Raw genomic sequence first — 6,136 nt, forward strand, 5'->3', positions numbered from 1 at the left:
TGAGGAACTCTTCTAGAGATATATGAGTCACACTCAGACAGACAGACACCTGGAATTATTAGAAAGATATATTGAAGTGCTGGAATTTTTTTTCAGTTGAAATGATGAGCCAATGGTGAAGCAGTGGCTGGTGCACATCGACCTTTGTCTATTCTTTGATTTATGTTCCTCTATTTGAAGTGCAGCCCACAGTTAAGCTTTTAAATAAGGGGGTTTCTGACTTGAAGGGGTTTGAGGTGATAGGGTTCGGGTTATTTCAGATCATCCAACGGGGATCACGAATGTACCACATAACATGGTGATCAATCCAGAAGTATGTGTCGAGATTTCACACAAAGCCCCAAATGTCCATCTTGTAATGACACAAGAGAGAAAAGCAGGGGATATCCAAAGGCAGCACTATGTCTGCAACAGATTTCATGGAACTTCATGCCGTTCGGAATTAGGTAGTGAACTAACCAACAGATGGACGCTGCCATCCCCAATAGAGCAATTGTAAAAATGGCTCAATACACCTGAGCACAAAAGCTGACATTAGAGCCTTAAATGAGTCCTAACACACAGCTACTTCTGATTTTTGAATAGACAAGGCAATCAATGTGGAACTCAAACAATGCTTAAGACAATGAGAACAGTGGAGATGTCCCAATGGGACCATCCCCTGGACTTCCCTCTCGACTTCTGGTTTGGGCAGATGTCATGTCATGTGGCGACTTACATTATTACACTCAACATTTATGAGGGGCCATTTAGGGGTTCAGTATCTTGCCAAGGACACTTCGGCATGCAGATGGGGAAGAGTGGGATTTGAACTGGCAACCTTCTTGTTGAAGAACCACACTCTACCATCTAGGCCACAACACCAGATCAGAGAGCTAAGTCACATTTTACTTACTTACTTACTTAAAACTGACAGACTGATGGTCTGTAGGTATACGCTGGATTCAACTTTAGAGTTATTTCAAAAGACAAGATCATGATGAAAAGGATTCACACCCCCCCCCCCCCCCCACACACACACACGTACAAGTGACTTCCTGTATCACCTGTTGCCACAGTCACCCTTGCAAGTAAACAAGCGTGTTTACACCACGCAGGAAAACCAGGGTTTAGTTCACTTCTTTTTTTATGTGTGTGCAAACCACACTGAACTTTCGCTCTGGGTACGAAATGTGCAAGATAAATAGTTGCCCTTGAAGAGTGTGATTTGAAATGACTGTGTTTTCCATAAGTTATGACAAAATAAAAATGTATTTATAGTCTTCGGTAAAGGTAAAACATTGAAACCCCAGCAGATAATGAGCAACTGAGCATAAGAGACAGACACACAGGAGATTAATTATTATCCAGCCTGAGTTTGTTTCCCTCTCAGAACAATGTCTGTCCTCATTTCTCCCTCTGGAGAAACAACATTGTCACAAGCAGCAAAGGCGATCGGCTCCTTTTGTTAAACAGTTGAGTCCGTGTGGGACATTGGCAGTGAATGATAAATCTCTTTTCAAACAGTCGAACAAGGACACGTGTCCCATTGTAGGCTAAGAAACGATCAAGTCGGTCAACACTTCAGAGCGACGGAATGCACAACTCTCTCCATCACCGCCAGTCTAAACAAATAAAATAAACTCATTCAGCCCATCGTCCATTTTTAAGCTTGTGTGAACACGAATTTGACCTAAATGGATCATATCTCTTTATTTACCGTCTGAAGTGGCTTTGGAAGAAGTGGGACAAAGCGCATCTATGAGCATAGCAGCCTGACCACGGATGGCTCCAGGGTTATTATCTTTACCATCTTTAATGTGTGACGTCACGGCAGCACACAAAATGAATCATCTGTGTCTGAGGCATGAGCCTAAATTAAACATCTGACCGACTGCTGAGTCAGCGGCCAGCACACATCCAGCCAACGAACCAAACTTTCCGTGATGGCTGCTCGGCAAGGACACGCACGTGCGCTCTCGTCAGACGTCCTTGTGGCCGGGGATCGTTGTGGAAACAGCCGAGTAGTGGCACCTCCTCAGCATTCCTCCGAGGCAACGTGCCTTTTTCTCCCCATCCAGCGCACCGACTGGAATGTGAGCAGGAGATGACCATGTACGTACAGAGCAAGTCAGATGAAATCCATCCAAATTTGCCCTGATGTGATCACATGATGACACTTTGTGCAGTTTGTGGTCCAGAATATTTCTGTAAAATATCAGCTGGTGAGAAAATATCATGAAGTTTCAACACATTTTGATCTGAGCCAGCTAAAGAAGGACATTTATCACAGGACAGGACAGTTGCTTGTTGGCCTTTTGCTACCTCCTCTTCAATGAAGCTACCGAGGGGGCGATCGAAGGTCTGTCTATGTTGCAGCCCGTGCTGGAGGTGAGGGAGGTTGTTGGGAGCGTGCCCTTATTGTGTATCTTTGGTCGACGGACGAGCTCGGCCTCAGCGCAGCAGTGTCTCGGACTGAATGAGCTATGCCAGCGTCATGGGAGCATGACTGGACTGCTTCAAAAGGCCGGGCTTTGTGCAACAACAACAAAGCAAGGGTCTCGCTTGTGTTTGGGTGTTTGGGTGCCGGGACAGTGAGTGTCACAGACGACTGTAGAGCCAACTGGAATGACGTGTGTCATCCCCCATCTGGGTCCTACTTTCAGTCAGGACGCTCTTGATAAGCCTCTGATCGCACAGGTGAAATGTTTGCAGATGCCACACTTTTTTTTATCTCTGTCTATTGTCTAACTACTTTAGGTGTATTAAGGTTTGCACTGGACTCTGGTACCAGTTGTTTCAATCGTTCAAAAGCTGTCATTTCCTGATTCTATTTGCACAACGGGTAAAATTTTGGTAAATGCCAGCTCACATCAGATCAACTAGGAAAGTCTACAAAAAAGTTGGTGACAAGAGATGCTGACGTTATCACTTTTTAAATGGTTTTACAATTAGCTCTCAATCGTAACTTCTAATATCAACTTGCCCACATGCAAATGTTGGAGAATTGCCGTAAAAGCTCTACACAAAATAGCAACAACTTTTGTTTAGACAGTTATGTTTTTTTCCACACTTTGACTTCCTAGTCCATGACACACACCAAAACTACTCAATGGGGAAAAAATGGAACTTCCAAGGAGCATGTGAATAAACACAAACAAAAAAGCTATGACAACCCGTAATTTCCCTTTTTTAACAAGTTTGTGTAACTTTTTTCAGTACCTGTTTAACACATTGTGACTTTTTCAAGATGAGGCTTTTCAAAGAAATGACCTAAAGTTCTAAATGTGACACAATGTACGTTGAGCTCAGACAGAAGGAGGAAGTGGAAGTCCAAGGTGGCAACTTTACGGCAGCTTTTGTATTTAAAGTGAACGACTCAGATAAAAGACGACTGAATAGAGAGGTGCCGGCAGTAAGGGGAAAATGGAGACAGACAAGAGGAAATCCTGTCAACAATGGTTGAACAAACTTGAGCGTGAGATAATGTGGATGAGAGCAAGCCACTCCCCAACACTGGTGATCATTCACTAAGCCTATTCACACAGGGAAATGTGTGTGTCTGAGAGTGCGAGGGCGACCACGGAAAGGGACGGGGATGGACTGGTTGTAGAAAGTTCCCTGTAAAGCAACAAAGTCAGGGAACTTGAGGAAAGACAAATATGTCACTGTTCATAGTTCTAGATGAATGTCATCACCAATGTTTGACCCTCTGTTGCTTACAAGTGAAAACTTTCAGATCATAATAAGAGTCATATATTCAACATCGGCCTCTGGTCACAAGCTGATCACAAGGGCAAGATGTTTGCGAGCCCCTCCCCCACTGGAGCTACTGTACATCCCCTGAGCATGTGACAGGCGTCTGGTATTCACATCAATACAGTTACAAAGGCATAGATAACAGAAACCTTACGGTTCACACTAATTGACTTTCACAGATTCCTGCCTGAAATGGTTTATAATTGGATAAAACCATTAGGATTTTTTCCTGTGAAGTGAGCAAATGATTCATGGTTGATCCCTTTATTTTAATCCTGCCAAACACAAGCTTACTTCAGAAGACAAAGTATCCCTTAATTGATAAATATAATTGATTTCATTTGGAAGTCGTGGACCAGTTCATTCATGCGGTAGATGATAGAACCCATCTATGACAGAGCCCAGGAGGACTGGGACGAGCTGGATAGAGAACGGGTGTGGTGCACACTTGTTCAGGCCCATTATGCTCTTTGGACCAACGCATCTGAAGGACATCAGACCAACACATCTGAAGGACATCCAAATACCAGAACAACAGAAGTGCTCGCTTGCCCACTTCTATCGCCATAGCAACTGCCTCCGTCCCCCTGCAGCACACTGGGCGTCCGTGAGTCCAACCTGCACACCTTGGCCCGAGCCGCCGCGCTTTTATCAAAAACCTCGGCGGGGAAATATATCTGATCACTTCGGGTCGGGCAGCTCCGTTATCCAGCTGTTACATTTAACGAGATTGGCGGGCAGAGAATGGCGGGCGGCAGTCGGGGGAGTAAATGTCAGACTGTTACAGGGAAGCCGAGGAAATGTCAGAGCATGTTTTGCTGCGTGTATTTTTTTGCGCCGGCCTGATATTTGGAAGGGCATTGTTCAACTGCTCTGCTTAACAGCCGCTGTCAGGCCGGTAGCACAATGTGGCAGAGCACAATAAAAGGGTTTAGAAAAGGGACATGATTTCAGCATCTTGACATAAAGTAGTGCAAAAACGACAAATAAGAAATAGAATAAATTATGTAGCTCCCAGAACGAGAACCACATACTTCATGACTAAATACTATGCCTGTAAGATACAGAATACTAATGACACAAGGAGGCTGTTTCAACAATAACATTTCATCAAGGCTAGGATCTATGGTAACGCAAAAATATGAAGGGGCAACACAATTAAGTGGTACTCATCATTAGCCCTTAGCATTTCTAACCATTTCCCAGTCAGTCTGCTACTGGGTTCTGTTATTCTAAAGGAAACGTTTCCTTTTACTGCATCTGATTCGATCTGACTCACACAACACAGCGGCCCAGGGTTATGAGCACAGCTGACCAGGCAACACGGGGTTTAAATTCAATAAGGAAGAGATGAGTGGGGATGAAGAACAGGATAAGTCTGGTCGAGGCCCTGAAGTGATGTCAGTTGATGGATTACAGACAGATATAATAACCTATGTATAGCTAACAAAGAGTAATATGCCCAGCTAATATTTAAAAAAAAAAAGCTAATTTCAGCTTAAAAGCAGTAAAAATATGAAAATAAGTAGTTAATAAAAAAAAAGTGTTTAACGAATCACAACAAACTGCAGTTGTTTGTCAACATACTTTTTCTTTTATCGCCACCAAGAATCAGGAGGTCACTGTGACCTTTGACCACTGACATCTAATCAGTCAAAGGGACAACTGGTCGACATGTGAAAGAATTTCCAAAAGGCACGTTCAAATTCAAAATCATTTTGTAATCAGTTGATCCGTTAGTCTAATTGAACATTAGTGAGACATTCATAAAATAAAAAAACTTTTGTGTGGACACAGCAACTTTAAACTTTTACTTATTACATTTTTACTCCAATTCAAATCAGCTATCCTTGAGACCAAGTGAACATTTGTACCAACTTCAAAGAAATGTCCTGAAGGTGCTTTCTCCTTCACTGAGGCCTAAACAGTGCATGTGCACTCCTGTGTTTTTTTAAGGGCACCGTTTCTCCTCTCATCACTTTTTATGGAGCCTACCAAGCATCACCGTGGTAACTAGCCCTGTCGAAGGTGCATGTGTGTCTTCAGAACAGTAGCCACACTGTAGAAGACAGTGGGACTGTGCCAGTTGCCTGTATGGCCCCCATGTACCCTCCCTGTATGTCTCCCTCCTAAACGCAGAGTCACGAGAATCTGATTCCACAGCAACCACAGAACAAAATGTCCTCGCTTCAGTCACTGAGTCTGTGTAAAGCTCTGGCAAAAGCAGAAAAATAGAGAAAAGGCCCTTTATGGGGTCACTATCATGCGAGTAACGTAATCAGATTGGGTAATAATTCAGTTCCTGCACCTTGTTTTCCTTATCTCACCTTAGAAACCAGGACCTGTCCTGATTTTTAGATTCTTTCCATGTAGTAATATGTGAAAAACAAAGCTAAGA

Source organism: Platichthys flesus, chromosome 6, assembly GCF_949316205.1.
Source record: "Platichthys flesus chromosome 6, fPlaFle2.1, whole genome shotgun sequence".
Lineage (NCBI taxonomy): Eukaryota > Metazoa > Chordata > Actinopteri > Pleuronectiformes > Pleuronectidae > Platichthys > Platichthys flesus.